Raw genomic sequence first — 18,829 nt, forward strand, 5'->3', positions numbered from 1 at the left:
GCGGAAAGACCAACAAGGAGATGTTTCCCCAGCCCGGACCCCGGGCAGAGAACAACCTCCGGAAGAAGATGCCGGAGATCCAGAACTTACATCATGCGACCAGGAAGGTGAGAGGAGAGACAGCGGCAGAGGAGCGATACCCTCGCAGACAAGGCTGGCATTGTCCCGTGCATTTCAAAGACTACATAATGGGCCAAATCTGAAAAATCTGAGTTTCCCAGTATTGCCCACGTTGGGCCTTCTATGTGGTGTTGTGTTATTACATGTATGTCTGTCATGTTGACAGCAGCTCCTGCTTAACAGCTCTGTTTAAATTTTGTTATCAAAAAGGAGGAATGTGATGGTATCACGTGGCGCGACGGCAATGTTCGCCGTCGTGTGTTGTATAAAATAAAGTAGGCGTGCACAGGCTTGGCAGGGCACGCCGGGTGCCAGACGAGTGAAGTCCTGTGTCCATTGTCTCATTGAATGTACGGTGAGTAAGGCCTTACGACAGGTGTCCCGGGGGCTAACAACGATATCACACTAGGCACTATCAAGAGATTGCTATTATTTCAGTGGAGTATTCTTTCGATTTGGAAGTCTAACAAGACTTTCCAAAAGATAAGCAGGACTATAGCCAAATAAACATCTGTGTTATGGTCATCACTTGGAAAGAAATCCTGGTGGCAACCAGACACATGATCATGCTTGGCCAACTGTACCACTGCGCGCACTACATTGTTCTGCAGTACTTGAAGCTTCTTCAAATCACCAGCACCAATGCCCTGTAGTAAGCTACCGCAGTAATCTGTGTGCCGATAACCGTTCTTGCAATACTCTGATTAGGCCATTTATTTCTAGAGAAATCTGATTAAGAAGTTTGATATAGTAAGCTGTTGAAGAATTCAAATAATTGGCGTAAGATTTCATGGCCATGTGCTGATAAATATAGATGACCAATGTTTTTATGTTGGACAATGTATTCCATTTCCAACCTGCCGCAACAAAGTACAGATAGTTCTGACCCAACTTTCTAATCTTATCAGCAGTCTTTTGTTTAAAGGATGTTTTTATTAAAGTGTTATTGGTTACATATGAACCGTTTAAACACTAAACAATTAAACACTACACAAAAGAAAAAAAGTAAGTAATAGTCTTAACTATTTCCAGAGCAATACATACAATTTCACATTATAGATTTCATTATACATCATACATCTAGTAAAACATAATTTATAAAATATCACAATTACCAGTCAAACTATAATGACAAAATACCAATCTAAAACAATTCATATTCAAGGGAATGTATTATAGTTCATTGATCTTAAAAGTAATTTCCTGCCATATAAAAAAATAAGAATTTAAAATGTAGTTCTCTCCATAATAAATATAAGACCACGTTTGATCACTCTCTGAAAAATGTATACGCAACTTCCCATCATATCCCTTTATGTACGCATGTCCGCAAGTGTCTAGATGCTGCAATTTCCTTTTTACAGTCGACGCAGCCCGTTTTCAAAAGGGATACACTTCCAGGTACCTAACCTACTAAAGGTCGGAAGTAGTTCGAAATTTAGGAGTAAAATAAATCTTGTAATCCTATTATTTTCCTTAATGTATTTATTTTTCATTTATTTTATTTATTTGATTCTTAAAGAACCTTTACAAACATCAACAAAAATGTATTAATCCATTTACTGCATTTACTACATTAATTTACTACATTAACTTGAAACACAATTTAAAATGCAATTCATCGTTGAAAATTAATCGTGTGCAGTTCAATTCCAGTGTCGGGGGTCCAATTAGATATTCCATTTCCCTGGTTATAGAACTTGAAAAGGTTAATAAAGGGGGGGGTTATATTAAAATGTTAGCATTGTATTCATTCAGACTGTGGCTACTATTTCAATATGAAAATGTCATCGTACCCAGTAAAAACACATGAAAACAGTACTGTGCATAAACCAATGTCAAATATACTGCAGATTATGTTAAATCGTTAACCCCTAAAACCTTACACAGGTGCCTCACTGTCTACCAATTAAGATTTTACATTATGGTGCAGCATCCAGTATAGGGCTATTTGTAAGCTCTCTGACTGAGAATTAACCGATAGTCCCCAAAAGCCTAACTTTTTATAGTCCATCTTCGGCAAATACGTGCAGAACCTGGACATGTACACTAATCCCAATGATTTACATTCGGTAAATACATGCTTTGCTGTTTCCATTTTACATGGTATTTTACAAATACGGCATACCCTATAAACCAGTGGTATCTTAAGGCATCCACCCTTAAATACAAAAAGTGGGAGCTGATTTGTGTGCAGTCCAAGTATAGATTACGCACAGCCGGACCTGAGCTCTGCCGCAGGTAAGTTTGCGGTTTTAAGTACATGTGACATTTTATACTTATTGGTAGGTTTGCAGAGTCGATAGATGGGCATAGTTATTTGCCCAATCCCGCCACTCCACTTTCCTCCTAAATAGGGCTTTCAAAGTATCAAAGTTTGTGCCCCAACCAAAATGTGGGTGCCAATTAACGTTCTCGTACAAATTATCATCAATACATTTGAATTCACCTCCTCTGTATTCTGGATGGGGCCCTCCTCCCCCCCCCCCACCACCGCTAATAGTTGACATTTGGGATAAGAATTGGATTTTAGATGCAGTGGCTTGCCAGCAATTTGCCCCTCAAGGAGACTAAGCCCAACTCCAGTTTAAGATATTCCACTGGGGTCGAGGGTGGAGGTTTTAGCACCCGTCTCCAAAATTAACCTTCCAACTTGTCCAACTAGTTTAAATCGCCCATTGACATTGCATCTAGGCCATACAAAACCATGGGGCAATAACTTTGCTCATCAGTCCTCAACTGGTAATTATCCCCTCTGTGGAGTAGCAAGCTGTGTGTTTTGCAAATGTATCAATCCTATGGGTCAGCCGTCGCGTCTTTATCTTGTTGGCCTCTATATATGTAGAATAAGAACAAGGTTACAGACTGACTACCCCTCTCTCTAAGGTCTAACGGCACACCTGGTAGAGGTGCTGCAGGGCTGGTGTGTCAATCCACAGCAGATACCTTGGGGAAGAGACAGTTTATAAACAGAGCCGTAGTAATTATAACAATAAATCTCTTTAATAGGTTCTATAAAAAGTTTGTTGTAGAAAAATATATATGTTCATAGGCTTTATCATATCTCACTCATACCATTCATATCGGTGCAAACATTCTGTGACAATTAGGTGCAAAAGTTAACAATTTCTTCAAACATATCAGTTGTTATAGATATGGGAAAACAATGAGAAAAAACACAATCGAATTTTCTATAGGTCGACATATGTTTCGGCCCCTTTTAATAGTCCCATCGTTGTCTGCGGTGGTCTACGTGGTTAATGTTGGGCCATCTTCAGGACAATGATGATTTAATACAAGCTTAACGTCTTCACCCTATTTCTGTATGACAAGCCAAATCTAAAACAATAAATAAAACAAAAAGTACAATATAGAACGGTCTGGTCTCTTGTGGATGGTCTCAAGGTAATGGCTCAACATCTAGGCCAAAAAAGGAAGCACCTACCAGTGGCCGAGAAAATAGTAGAAGACCACGGAGAAGAAATTTGGGGGTATCTTCAATATTCCCCTGATCTATGGCCCTAATAAAAGGAGAGTAGAAAAACAAAGGAAATTACTACCTTGTGTATAAATTGTAACACTAACTCGTTACTAGACATTGCATTGTAGAAGTGGCATCGCAGAGCAAACTCACTAGGGTCCCTTGAGCGGTGAGTGGCGCTCAAGAGGCTCCGTCATGGACCAGTTCCGATGTCGGGAGGCTTTTTTTCTTTTTTTCTTTTTTTCACCCTCGACCTCGTAGTGTCTATTCAAAAAAGAAAGAACAAACACGGGGGAATCAGTAAAAAGCCCTAGTGGAGACTGTTTTACGATGGCTCGCGTGATAGTGCGCTAAGCACGTCGTGATGAGTGCGATTCAATCTGGGAAAACTCAGCCCTATCGTTAGTGGTAGTGAAAACACAGTAACTGTGCGATCTTTTTAGTCAGAGACGCGGCTCACGCGTAGAATAGTACTCATTGCTAAATGAGTGACTGAAGGTGGGGCAGTAGTGTGGGCCGGGTGGTCATGATCGCTCCGTGGCGGAAATGGTCCGTAAATGGACGCTAAGAGCTCTCGAAGAGAGCGCTGTTCCTCACCTTGTTGGAACGTTTTAGCGATGCGGCATAGTAACTCGAGCGGCGTCTGCTTGCTCCTGAATGAAACGAAGTCGAAAAGGGGGGGGGGCTAGATATTTAAAAGATCACGTGAGGCTCAAAGAACGCGGTGGACGCGAGTCGTAAGTACGCTGCCAAATCCAGCGGTTCTTTAGCAAGCAAAAAGTGATGCCAGAGATTTAAATGAATGAAAGATCGATGTTCGCAACTGTCACGGAGGAGATGAGACAGCCACATTAAATCTCAGATTCTTGTATATATAAACTAAAATCTGACCGCATCATGTGGATTGAGGAAAATATTACGGCACAAACTCGACAACATTCATGGAGTCTCATACAACAAATAGGAATACGATGATGCCTGGGCTATTTAAAGAAAAACGCTCCATTCAACAGCTATGTTTAGTCCATTTTGGACTGTTTTTAAATTATAAATCCATTTTTGTTCCGCTTGGGTCAGAATTTTGTCTTTGTTCCCATTGCGGCAAGACGTTTTTATAACTTGGATGACACACCAGCGAAAGTCTGTGCATTTGTGTTGTTTTTTAGAAAAGTGGGCTACTAGTGGTTTATTTTCGACTGCATTACGAATGCAGGATTTATGCTCATTAATCCGTTGGCGCACTGGTCGTTTGGTTTTACCTATGTATACCAGCTCGCATGGACATATAATGGCATAGACCACCCATGGTGTAAGGCAGTTGGTGAACTCTTTCAACTGGATAGTGTGGTGACATAAAGTGATTTGTTTAAAAGTGGTGGTTTGAGCGCACACTGAGCAATGGCCGCATCGATGGTGGCCAATTAGGGGCAGGAAGCCCCACAAAGATGTTTGTGTCAATTTTTTGGGTATGGCAGGTTGATACGAGTGTACCAAATGGTCTTTAATATTTGGTTGTCTTTTGAAAGCAAACCTAGGAATCGAGGGAGTAAAATCCTCGGTATGGATCATCTTCCAATGTTTGCGTATGATCTTTCTGTATATATTACTAATCGGACTAAAAGTACTGACGCAGGTTATCTTGTCCTCTTGCTGTTTTGGTGTGGGTGCTAGTGTATTCATGCGGTTAGTGTGTAACACGCGTTTGTAAGCTCTTTGTATCGTTTTGTGAGGGTAACCTCTCTCTTTAAGTCTTAACTTAAGGCTTTTGGCGTGTATTTTGTATTCTTGTACATCTGTACAGTTTCTGCGAATGCGCAGAAACTGGCCATAGGGTAAACCCTCTTTCAAGCTCAGGGGATGAAAGCTTGTATAGTTTAACAACGTGTTTCTGTCCGTTGGTTTTCTATACAGGGCTGTTGCAATAGAGCCTCCTGTAGTTTTCTGAATTTCCAAATCTAGAAATGGTATTTTATTTAGATCAGTGTGAATTGTAAACTGAATGTGAACATTCTGAAGATTCAGCCACTGGTGAAACGAAGAAAGTTGCTCTGAGGTGCCACTCCATATTAGACAGATATCATCAATGTATCGTAGCCAGTTTTTGATATGGTTTAAAAAGGGATTGCTGGAGCTGTAAATGGATTGTTGTTCTAAGTGGTCCATATACAGATTCGCCAAGTCAGGGGCAAAAGTAGCTCCCATACTTGTGCCTTTGAGTTGGTTGAAAAACCGGTCTTTGTATAGGAAGAAGTTCTCTGTGAGAGCTAACCTGATGCATTCGACAATGAATGCCGTCGGTACTTGGAGTAGGGTATCTGTGCGTCTATCTAGATATCCGGCCATCACCTTGAGACAATCATCCTGTGGGATGCTGGTATATAAGCTCACTACATCTAGAGTTACTAGAATATCTGTGGGGTCTAGATGCGATTCGAGAGCTCTTAGCGTCCATTTACGGACCATTTCCGCCACGGAGCGATCATGACCACCCGGCCCACACTACTGCCCCACCTTCAGTCACTCATTTAGCAATGAGTACTATTCTACGCGTGAGCCGCGTCTCTGACTAAAAAGATCGCACAGTTACTGTGTTTTCACTACCACTAACGATAGGGCTGAGTTTTCCCAGATTGAATCGCACTCATCACGACGTGCTTAGCGCACTATCACGCGAGCCATCGTAAAACAGTCTCCACTAGGGCTTTTTACTGATTCCCCCGTGTTTGTTCTTTCTTTTTTGAATAGACACTACGAGGTCGAGGGTGAAAAAAAGAAAAAAAGAAAAAAAGCCTCCCGACATCGGAACTGGTCCATGACGGAGCCTCTTGAGCGCCACTCACCGCTCAAGGGACCCTAGTGAGTTTGCTCTGCGATGCCACTTCTACAATGCAATGTCTAGTAACGAGTTAGTGTTACAATTTATACACAAGGTAGTAATTTCCTTTGTTTTTCTACTCTCCTTTTATTAGGGCCATAGATCAGGGGAATATTGAAGATACCCCCAAATTTCTTCTCCGTGGTCTTCTACTATTTTCTCGGCCACTGGTAGGTGCTTCCTTTTTTGGCCTAGATGTTGAGCCATTACCTTGAGACCATCCACAAGAGACCAGACCGTTCTATATTGTACTTTTTGTTTTATTTATTGTTTTAGATTTGGCTTGTCATACAGAAATAGGGTGAAGACGTTAAGCTTGTATTAAATCATCATTGTCCTGAAGATGGCCCAACATTAACCACGTAGACCACCGCAGACAACGATGGGACTATTAAAAGGGGCCGAAACATATGTCGACCTATAGAAAATTCGATTGTGTTTTTTCTCATTGTTTTCCCATATCTATAACAACTGATATGTTTGAAGAAATTGTTAACTTTTGCACCTAATTGTCACAGAATGTTTGCACCGATATGAATGGTATGAGTGAGATATGATAAAGCCTATGAACATATATATTTTTCTACAACAAACTTTTTATAGAACCTATTAAAGAGATTTATTGTTATAATTACTACGGCTCTGTTTATAAACTGTCTCTTCCCCAAGGTATCTGCTGTGGATTGACACACCAGCCCTGCAGCACCTCTACCAGGTGTGCCGTTAGACCTTAGAGAGAGGGGTAGTCAGTCTGTAACCTTGTTCTTATTTCCCTTACCCTCCCTGTCTACAGACTTGTCCCCCCGTTAACAAAAAATATTTGGGAGTACCCATTATTATACCAACCCTCTATATATGTAGTACATAGTCCTTGTTGGCACTCATTTATAATCCCAGGTAGGCATAATTCTCTACATGGTTCAGATTAACTAGGCTTGTGGAGAAAGTAAGTCGATTGACTCTCCTGGCTGTTAACAACATGACTTTCATTTCTCCATATTGATGGATACATCATTTTCAGCTGCATATGAAGTAAATACTTCAAAAATCCCCCTCACTCTGCTATAGGTGTGGTTAAATAACACTAAATTGTCAGCATAAAGCATACAAGGTATAGTCAACCAACCCCCCGTGTTATAAACCCTTGTTTAACATTTCCATATCTCCTTTTCTGGTAAGTGTTCTCAAATTGTCTGTCCCAGACTGACTTTTTTAAAATCTCTTTGATGACAATTCCCAAATGAATGGGATACATAACTTTGTAATCAATAGCATAAGAGACATCATTTAACCAGGATTTCAAAGCAACCGGAGTTACATGATGTTTCAATATCTTATTAAAATAGAAGTATATAGTTATTTGTCATTTCCCTCTACAATTAATCTCTTCAGTAAAAGAATTCCGATGGCTATTTTTCTTTTTTTTTTAGATCTCCATAGCCATGAGTCCTAACTCATAGCTTCAATAGGAGCGAAATCGGGTAATCCCAGCGTGGCACGCCATAATTTCCTGTGTAAATTTGGTAACCATAATGTTTCTTTAACGGGTTATATTTCCAATCCATATATTGCACTGGGTACTATACTAGATTTATATACTTCTAGCAGGCTCTCCGTGTAGTAGCCCCCTTTATGTGCGATACATTTTTAATCACCAGAAATTCTCTGCTGTCACCCCAGAAGCCATAGTATTAATCACTAAAGTATTATTGATACACATGCCTATATATGTATAATTGTTTATTCTATAATTTCATATTCAAGTTTCCATACATATTATGACTTTGCTTAATTTATTTGTACTACATTACCTTGCATGTACAAAAATGTTGTAGCCTCAGTGGAAGGGCAAGTGCTCGAAACAGTGTCGGGCTACCCTAGTGTTAATTAAAAATCATTACACCATTTTGGTTTTAACCAGTGTCTGTGCGCAGTGTGTTTGCAAAACCTGTAACTCACCCTTTTTATATATCCCTATAAAAATTGATTTGATCCAGCTAACAGGGACTTTAGCTGTATTCACCACAATTTTAAAAATACCCGGTATAATTATTGGCCCGTAGAAGAGGATCCTCTTTAAAAACAGCCAGACCACATGGGCCAGGATCCCTAGATGGTTTCATTTTTTTATTACACTTTCAATATCTTCGTTTGAGGTAAATAAACTATTGATTCACTAATTTGTCATATTATGGACCTATATTTAATTTCTTTTCATCTTTATAAAAATTCTTACGAATATACTGCATTCAGAAATAGGATTATCCTCAATTGTATCTTTAGACAACAGCTGATTCCTCTTTATCAAAGCCCAACATTTAGTTGTATCATTTGATCTAAGGCTGCTGAAAAGCATAAACCACTGACTAGTTGCAACAGAACCCTTATGCAACCATAGCCAGTTTTCATAGCTAGTCTTCAATGTAGTAATCCCCCTTATTTTTTCCTAAGCATTATTGTCACGCTTTTGTATTTGCTTAATGCTGACCTTCAATAGTTTCTTCTTCTCAACTATGGCATGTCATTAAAATGATTATTCTCCTTGTTAGTATAATAGTGGTTTGTCTGCTTCTTACTTTGTCTAAAATATTCTCAATCAAATGTTATATTCACTAATACACCTAAAACTGCAGCAACCATCACATTATCCAAAATACATTAATGAAATACTTGAATATTACTTTCGGACCAAGTTACTATATTGCCCATCACATTCATCTGGTCATTCCCTATTAACTTGTTATGAGACCTGCTAAAATTATACTGTAGGGTAAAATTAATGGCCTCATCCAACCAGGAATGTTTGTCACTGCTATATCAAGTGTGGGTCGGAGTATCCCACTTGTCATCGGTTGGGCCAAATCATATTCTAAAATAAGAGTGCCAATTAATTCAGCCATAAATTGGATTACTTTCCAATTCCTCTACACAAGGTAATAAAATATTGACACCTTGCTGTTATCATTGAACAATGGAAGCTTACCATAAAAAGCGTCATGGCTCACAAACCTCTGATAATTGAGGTCACCAACCAAAATATATCTATATAATATATATATATATATATATATATATATATATATATATAATACAATACTCTCCTTCAGTATTTTTGTATGTCCATTGTTCTAGTATTAGATTGATTCTGCTAATGATGTCATCTGACTTTTTACTACTTGGAGGATTATATATAGTTTTAATCAAAATCTCATATCTCCTCCCATGAGATGTAATTATGGCAGCAGTCACGATATTAGTCGATATTAGTATGTGTTGCTCCGCTATCAAATTGCACTGTAGCTATAGTATTTTTAATACCAATTAACCCACCAGAGGGTCCCCCTATTCCACCATGTTGGCCCAGTCTCTGTATGATCTTATATCCGTCTAGATGGAGATGTGTCCTCCATGTGTCTTGCAAGATGTCAGATGATAGCAAAAAATCTAGACCTTCCATAATTTTTGTAAATGAGGAGAAGCCTCTGGTGTTCCAACATAACATTTTAATACCAATCAGTGTCTCTGTATCCATTCACGATATTGAATCCATGCCATTCACGTTTTGTTGGCCTCCCTTTCCTTTATATTGATTGAACTAAGAATCTTTCCCCACAACAGTATCAATGTCTACATATGGCATCTTGGATGGTTTTTCTGATCATTTAAAGGGTTTACTCCACTGCTTCAGAAGAGCGTGTTGCTTTTTCTCTACTATATATCTCAAGTTGTTTAACTCATTAACCTGTTTCATAATCATTTCAACAACAATAAGGGAGACTAAGTGTACTATAGCCCAATTATCATCGGAAATAAGTTCGGGATCCTCCACTAGTTTTATATCAATAGTGGCAAATACCCTTGAATGAACACTCGCATGCAAGATGGTCAATACATCACTATGATTCGCTCCCACTTGTAGCCCTAGGTTCCCAGATCTTAATTTTGTTTGACAATGTTGTACCCTATTGCTCTTCTAGTGTCAAGTGTAACCAATTAGTATTATTCGCACAAGTCTATTTCTTGTAACAGTTTTGTTGTTAGTAGCACTAGGGGCCTTAGTAGTTGGCATCATCGGCTTTGCCTTACTACTTCGTCTCCGAAAATTCTTCCTAATAGCTGCCAAATTAAACAAATCATTACACAGAGAATACATCAGTTCAATCGCATCCCCCTGATCAACATTTTCATTATTTATATCCTCTTTCATAAAAACGTATCTATTGATAGAAACGGGACAGTCATCACAACCTTCTTGAGGCACTATAGTTTTAGGTAGATGGTCCTTGTGTTCCCCTTTCTGAGCAGCTCTCAACACTCTGCTAAGCATACTACTCCATCTTTTATTGTTTGTTCTGTGTGTAAGTTATTACAAATTGCTTTATTAGCTTTTGGCATTACCAGCATTTCAGATTGAGTTGGAGGGCTGCGGGGGTTCCTCATTCGATGCCTCTGAAAAGGAGGATCTGCTAGAGGCTGGGGAGGAAACGTACACTTTCCGCTATTGGGACCAAATCAGGAGATTTGGTCAGGTTGGTCATAGTGTCAGGTATTTTAATCATATCTTCCAATTCTGGAGGAGAAAGACATTATTACAGGCAGAGTAAACATGCTGTCTTTTTGTAAGCTCAAATACATTCAGTAAGGAATAGTTGTCAAAAGGTAACATATTCTGATGATTCTGTATTTTTATTAACTACCTCTTCACCAAATTCCATAATTTCATCATCTTGAGTTTCAATCACTTGGTTATGTACCTGTACCTTTAAGTACTCTGTGATTTTATTTTGAGCCATGTTCTTGACTGTGGACTGTCCCTCATCATGCTCACATTTTCACGTGCTATTCCTCATTCTGCATGTTCTGCCCCCTATTTTGCTCGCGGCATATGCCCGGGCTACACTCTGCGTGGTGTCTCGCGGACGTAGCAACATGCTGGGCCACCTCGAAATCCATGCAAGTCCAGGAAAAGTTCTGCTCATTCAATTCCATGAAATGACAAAGGCGGATTTCCACGCAGATGCATGCACAAGTACCCTATTTTCAGTGCAGATCATTCCATGAAATGGGCCCATACTGTCTGTTTGTAAACTCAAACACATATTCAATAAGGAATTGTTGTTGATGGGCAATATATTTGGAATTTCTGCATTTTTATTATCTACCTCTTCACCAAATTCCATGCTTTCATTATATTGAGTTTCACTCACTGGGTTATATACCTGTAATTTTAAGTATTCTGATTTTATTTTGAGCCATGTTGGTTAACCGTATTAATGACCCCGGCTGTTGCTCCCTTACCCACCAAGATTACACTTTTTACTTTTTTAATTGTTTCTTCCACTCTGAGAGCTCTACTACAAGCTGCCCGAACAGTACTGCGTAATTGGTACTTATTACCAGTGGCTGGAATAATAGATCAATACTGCAACATGAATTGTGCCAAATACCAAATTATTTCACAATGTACTGTGCAGATAGAATACATTTCAGGTCTGGATCGGCGTCAGCTCGACCAATACTGTAGAAAAGTTCCATTACTGTGCTCGGAGGGAACGCCCAACTAGCTCGGGAGGCAGGCTTAGTCCAACACCATTTCCCTCCTGCCCCTGACGCAACAGTATTACATCCGTATTCCTAAATGTCAAAATGACAACAAAGTCACTACTGGTTTAATTAACAACTCGGACACGCAGAAGTTGATCAATGGGCGACCGTAATAATCCCAAATGGTGCCATCAATATTAAGATTATTATATTTTTATTTTATTGAGCATTTGTAAAACGCTTTATACAACAGAATTGTGTTTCAAAGCACCAAATATTCTAGTGGTATTTAAATGCCTGACCTCTTTGTGTTAATATGGCCTGCATGGTTTTGCCAACAGACAGACCAAACAGTAAGCCTTTAAAAGCTGTTTTGGATGAATTTCAGAGTATTTATTTCTGCCGCTTAACTTTATATTTTTAGTCCATAGTACTCTAAGGCATGGTATCAACAGCAGACCCAATTGATGCAAGTTTAAAAAACCTTTATTTTGTATTTGATAAGGTTGGTAGAATTCCCAACTGGCCCTAACTCTAGTATGGGAGTAGTCTCGACCATTAAATAACAAAACAAGCCCAAGTCAATCTAGTTCAAATAAAAAGATCTATACTAAAACAAACTAACCTTGCCCTCCTCAAATGACGAATATTTAAAGGGGATATAAAAAGGAAAAATAGTTTCTTAAATGTCAGAATGGCTTAATTAACAACTCCCTTCCCCCGTTTCAGCAGCACAGGGTCTCAACAGTTTCTTAAAAAGATATGTGGATGGGGGCGCTGTTATGCGGCTAGGAAGATGGCCGCCTGAGAAGCTCCGGCAATGGCCCCAATATCCTCGTAAAAATCCTGTGACTGGCGGCCCCGGTCATCACCTGAAGCTGGTGCTCTATATTTATGAAACTGAGGAGAATCGCCTGAATGTGGTGCCAGCTCGGGCGAAGGAACCTGCAAGCTGCACTGGGAGAAACAACGTGGTGCACTCATGCCCCGGCCTTGGCAGGGCTGCGGGAGGAGAGGCCAACACGGGATGTAACACGCAGAGACCAGAAGACCCCTGCGCGGGTTGTGACAGATGCTGAGGGGAGCAACAAAGCTGGGAGACCCCACTCTCCCCACTGAGGCCGGTGTGGTTGCGTGCAACATCCTAGGTGAGCGGACCGGCTTGAAACAGAGGTGGGATCCCCCCGCAACCACATGCCAATACGTGACGAACACCGCTGCCCCCCTTCTGCGAATTGAGAGGGAAATCCCACACCAATGCAGCTGAACGGCTCCGCAGAAAAATTGCACTGAGTGGCTCCCTAAGTATGAGGTGGCCCGGCAGGGAAGCGCTGGGTGGAGTGACCGCCAACCACTGATACCATGCAATAAATGCATAGCTACCGGCACCCAGCAAAAACATTAAGCAACCCCTGCCCTCTACAGTTACTGGGTTCTGAGGCGACCGCAGGGGTATTCTTGGGTCGTCACTGCAGTGAAATGCCCAGCCGTGTGACTACACATACATCTCTGAACTGTAACGACTCTGGCAGCACAGGGACCCCTGAATTGAGACCTCGTTGTACGCCCTGTGACAATGTACTGTGCTTGAGGAAACAAGTAAAGAATAGCGGGACCCTGTGAACAACGGTCTACTGAGAGAACGCAACAGTCATATGATTGTTGCAATAAGAAAACTTGTTTTGGTGACGGAGAGCCTTTTGTTGTACTTTGGCGCTGGCAAAGTGATGCTTGATATTTAGTAATTGTAGATTTTCACACTTGGTAAGTGTTTGCCATATTTATTGGTTTTTATTTTTTGTATAGTGCATCAAACAATGGTTGTCACTATTGTGACATAAATTCTAGTTTGTCTAGGCTTTCATAGGTTTGAGAGAAAGCAACATGCTTTCAGTTTACTAGTGCCGACACGTGTTTCAACCTTAGGTTTTTCTCAAGGCTGTTCATTGTGGTGATATACGTGACATGGTGCCAAGTGAGTGTTGATAGATAAAATGAGGTGACATGGGAATAACCAAAGTTTGTTGATACAAAAAGCGAGACTATGGCGTACATATTGTATATGGAAATGCATATTAGGTCCGTGACAAGTGCCCGGTGTGTGCAGTGTTCACATCACATTGAATTATTGTCGCATAGTCATTCATACATTGATGTTGAGGGCGAGGGTTAATGCAGTATAATCACATTGCGGTACGTTTTTGTAGGACCAGAATGTTAGCATATATAATAGTCATATTGCCCCAAGGCAGATAAAGCAAGACATTAACGATCTCAATTGATAACATACACATAAACAATGAGCAAAAGCGTGGGCATAGCGCCATGGCGATAGTTGTGGGGAGAATAGGGAGAGAAGAAGGGGGAAATTGTTGTTAGCAATTGTTATGGTGCTGGTTATCTGGTGGTCGATTACAGTTACTAGGGGCACGCTTACCAATAACGTCGGATGCGTGGTCCCGGTTGGTAAAGGAAGTTGTCAATAGAGTTTGGTGTACTGGATAGTATCTGCAGGAAAAATTGGAGGTTTAATAGAGTGGCGTTGTTGTTGAACAGAAGTAGTCTGTGAGCTATTGCTGCCGCTATAAGGCTGGTGGTGGGTGAAGATGAAAGACATATGGAGCTAGTTCTTGATACTTGGGACGTGCTTTGCAGTGGGGCTGTGGTGGCATGCTTGGAGGGCTGCCATGTGTATGGCGTGTTGTACTGTTAACGAAAGTGGCCTATATGGGTGTTGGTCCAGGTTAGTTATGTGGAGTAGGGTGTGTGCCCCATTGGGCTGCGACAATCCCTTTCCGCTACACTACCCTCAGACAGCCCAATTTCCAGGCCCAATATTCCCGATTAGTCACAGACCTTTACAAACCATGCTCGGGATGCCAATTCACCTAGTTATCAGTAGCTATCGACAGGCCACAATTAGGAGCCCACAGGACCGTTGATTAGTTTCAGGATCACATGACCCCTGTAACACCCACTAGTCCCTTACATACCAACCATGTCTCTATACAGTACACTTGCTGTATGGTATTAATGATTAAACACAAGCATCTTGCACAGTACCATCTACGAGGAAGTTTGGTATGCCAATCAGGCAACAGACTTTCTTATGAAACCTTTGTCAACTCTTCTAACTTTATTCATGCCTCACGCAGAACCACTGACCTTGCTCAGGTGAGTATGACCATCATCGTACGCAGTAGTCTCATACATATTACCTAATTCCCACTGCAGCACTTACTGTACGGACGCATTGATTAACTACAAGCAGATTGCCCTTAATTATCTATGATGAATTTTGACATGCCGGCCCGACCACGGTCGTAAACCCATTACGTATCTAACGCTTTGGATAACTAACAATCACGGACTCCACTATCTCAGAAGACAGCCACTGGCCACAGGCCGCTTTCATTTAGTTTAGCCTAATGTACATGATCACATATGAATCAGTTTGACACCCTGTCCAGACAATCAAGGCCAATACATTCCGTTCTGAACGTTTTACAAAACGGACCAATCATGGGCAGTTAAAGTTAGGACCAATCACAGGGCAGTTCACTCTTCTTAGAGGAGACATGCTAGTCTTGCGCTATCGCTGATCACCACAAGACCACTTATGACGACAACACCCAGCCAGGTAGAGGTAAGAATTTAGGGCACTCCGCATAGATTATCTAAACACCGCCACTACCACACCAGGCCAGTTTGGTCACCTTTTCAGGCCCCAGCATGCAGGGAACCGCTAGTTAATTTTTTAGCATTTTTAATGTAATAAATTGCACAACGCTATCTAGCAGGATAGGCAGATCGCCATAACCTAGGTAAGAGTTTCAGCTTGTCCAACCTAAGCAATATGCAGAAAACCCCTTTATCGATATCTAACAGGACACCACAACCATGCGAACAGTACTTGCTCAGGAACATCCTGACTAAATTTAGAAGCACAGCGCAGAGCGTCTACCGACACAACTTCCCCAAGGGAAGCCACTCACAGTAGCACACTCTCTGGCCACCAGCACTCCGACTTAAAGCCAACTACTTGGGGCCACACACGCTCACCTCACTACACACCCGTGGGCACACACCCTACTCCACAGAACAAACCTGGACCAACCCCCATATACGCCACTTTCGTTAACAGTAAAACACAACACGCCATACACATGGCAGCCCTCCAAGCATGCCACCACAGGCCCACTGCAAAGCATGTCCGAAGTACCAAGCTCTTGCTCCATATGTCTTTCATCTTCACCCACCACCAACCTTATAGCGGCACCAATAGCGCACAGACTAATTCTGTCCAACAACAATGTCACCCTATTAAACCTCCAATTTTTCCTGCAGATACTATCCAGTACACCAAATTCTGTTGACAACTTCCTTTACAAACCGGGACCACCCATCTGACGTTATTGGTAAGCATGCCCCTAGTAACTGTAGTCGACCACCAGATAACCAGCACCATAACAATTGCTAACAATAATTTCCCCCTTCTTGTCTCCCTATTCTCCCCACAACTATCGCCATGGCGCTATGCCCACGCTTTTGCTCATTGTTTAACGATGTCAATTGATAACTTTCACATAGTGTCTGGCTTTATCTGCCTTGGGGCAATATGACTATTATATTTGCTAACATTCGAGGGGATTGGGTCCTCCGACGTATTCCATATCTATGACAGGTAATGTCCACAGCTGTTGTGCTGCATCGGAAAATCTTTGGCATCTGCGACCTGCTTCGATGACGTTGATGCGCTGTCTCCGAGGACCTCGGCCGACGTCACCCGATGTGATAAGTAGGAAGCATGATGCCCATAGCCTCAGTTCCGTTTTTTCCGCGAACGTGTTCGCTTCGTGAATCTCGGTACGCCTCGACTCGTTGGAGTTGCTGTTTTCTTTCTCGGTTCGTTGAACCTGTTTGTGGCGATGTCTTTCTCATCTTTGACCCTACGTCCGGGCTTCAAGAACTGCGGGGACTGTGGGTCCAAGATGTCGGTTACGGACTCGCACGACGCCTGCCTCTGGTGCCTCGGGGAGGCCCACGACACGGACGACTGTGTCGACTGCCAGTCGCTCACTGCGAAGGCCTTGCGGGAACGCAAGAAGAAACTGTCGGTAGGTCGGGTGTCTAAGCCCCGGAAGTCGAGGTCTGCGGGTCTTTCGACCGATGACTCGAGGGGTGACTCTCCGCGTCGTCGTCGGAAGTCCGGTGGGTCTCCTTCCAGGAGTCGGTCTCACCACTCCTCCGCCTCTTCTAGGCATTCCAGGAAGCGCCGGCATAGGTCGCCTTCCCCGTCCTCTTCCGAGGACTCTGCCCGTCGGTGGGTCGCTTATCCCTCCATGCAAGCGACACCGGAGGAATGGGCTTCCTTACGGAAGCAGATGCTAGCGATTCTGGAATCGCAGGGCACCGGTCCGTCTGCGCCTCCGAATGGGGTCGGTCGGCACCGGTCGAGAGACACCGCCCGTACGCCTTCGGGCTCGGGTGGTCGGCACGGCTCGCGGGAGAGGTCCCGCTCGGACAAGGGTAGCCGTTCTCGCCATGCCCGTTCCAGGTCCCGGTCCTCGACGCGCTCGAGACCGCGTGATCCTGTGCCGTCTTCGAAGAAGACATCGACGCCTGTGGCGCCGAGGTCATCGACGATTTCCCTCGAGGTTCCATCTTCGAGGGGGTCATCGTCGGCGCCCAGGTTGTCGAGAGACACGCTCGGAGCTCCGGCTTCGAGGACTGTGTCGACGCCGCAGATGCTGGAGGCGTTGCAGCTGACGTCGATGCCGATTCGCTCGAAGTCGACGCCTTTTCTGTCGACGCCGGCACCGACTCCCTCGGCGCCCTCGACGCCTTTCGAGGTGATGACGTCGGAGGGGCCCCGTGGCACGGGGTTTGCCCCTAAAAAGGCTATGGCTAAGGTCCGGCACTGTTTTGGTCCGCAGAGGTCTTCCTTTCCCTGCCTGGAGTACATTTCAGAAGGTGATGAAGGCTCTGATGGCGGCCTGGTTCTGGTTACGGTTCCAGATGACCTTATCTCGGGCCATAGTCAGTTTGATGACCTGAAGCAGTCACTGCATGATGCCAGTGGACTTGACACCTCTCCGGAGGTGGAGTTTTGTCGGCCGAAGCCTGGAACTCATGCCGATTCGTCATATCGGCGCCTTATGTCTCGGGTTACCGAGTACTTGGGTTGGTCAGCTCCCCCAGGGGAGTTCGTTCAGGATGATCTCACGGACATCCTTGATCTCGGTCCACCCACTGACCCGGTTTCGCCTTTTCATATGGCTTTGCAGAGAAGGGTGACGGCGGCTTGGACTGCTCGGAGAGTCTCCCGACAGTGGGCAAGTCTTTGTCGCGAAAATACCGTCCAGCCAGTAGGGACCCCTGCTACTTGTCTAGGCACCCCACCCCGGAGAGTTTGCTGGTACAGGCGGCTACGGCCCTGCAAAGCAGTCGTCGTATCCTACCATCCCTCCGGATAGGGACGGCAAACGTTTTGACGGCTGGGCGAAGAAAGGGTTTTCTTCTGAGGGTATGGCGCTTCAGACGGCCAACTCCATATGTGCCTTGTCTCGTTTCACACACACTCTGTGGTACTGTATTGCATTAGCGGCTGATCATATTCCCGAAGGGGACGAACGGGATGGTTTCCTTGCTATGGTTCAGGATGGCAAGGATACCATGTGGTTCAGTCGGGTTTGGACTTGGCGGATTGTGTCAGCCGGTCCATGGCGGCGAGCACCGTAATGCGCAGGTTTGCGTGGTTGAAGTCTGGGTTCGCTCCCGATGTGCAGTCCCGGCTCCTCAACATGCCC

At 43.1% G+C, this 18,829-nt stretch overlaps 2 long non-coding RNA genes across 2 annotated transcripts; one reads left to right on the forward strand and one right to left on the reverse strand.

Moving 5' to 3' along the window:
- Positions 1-3,008: 3,008 nt before the first annotated feature.
- LOC138579611 (uncharacterized) lies at positions 3,009-4,188 on the reverse strand. The gene is made up of 3 exons (XR_011304094.1): positions 3,755-4,188; positions 3,566-3,641; positions 3,009-3,459 (listed from the first exon to the last, which is right to left on the reverse strand). It is a non-coding gene; the product is annotated as an uncharacterized lncRNA (long non-coding RNA).
- A 2,034-nt stretch (positions 4,189-6,222) lies between these two features.
- Positions 6,223-7,203, forward strand: LOC138579612 (uncharacterized). Its single transcript, XR_011304095.1, has 3 exons — positions 6,223-6,457; positions 6,571-6,646; positions 6,753-7,203. It is a non-coding gene; the product is annotated as an uncharacterized lncRNA (long non-coding RNA).
- The last annotated feature ends 11,626 nt before the right edge of the window (positions 7,204-18,829 follow it).

Source organism: Ambystoma mexicanum, chromosome 3p, assembly GCF_040938575.1.
Source record: "Ambystoma mexicanum isolate Mex_15411 chromosome 3p, UKY_AmexF1_1, whole genome shotgun sequence".
NCBI lineage: Eukaryota > Metazoa > Chordata > Amphibia > Caudata > Ambystomatidae > Ambystoma > Ambystoma mexicanum.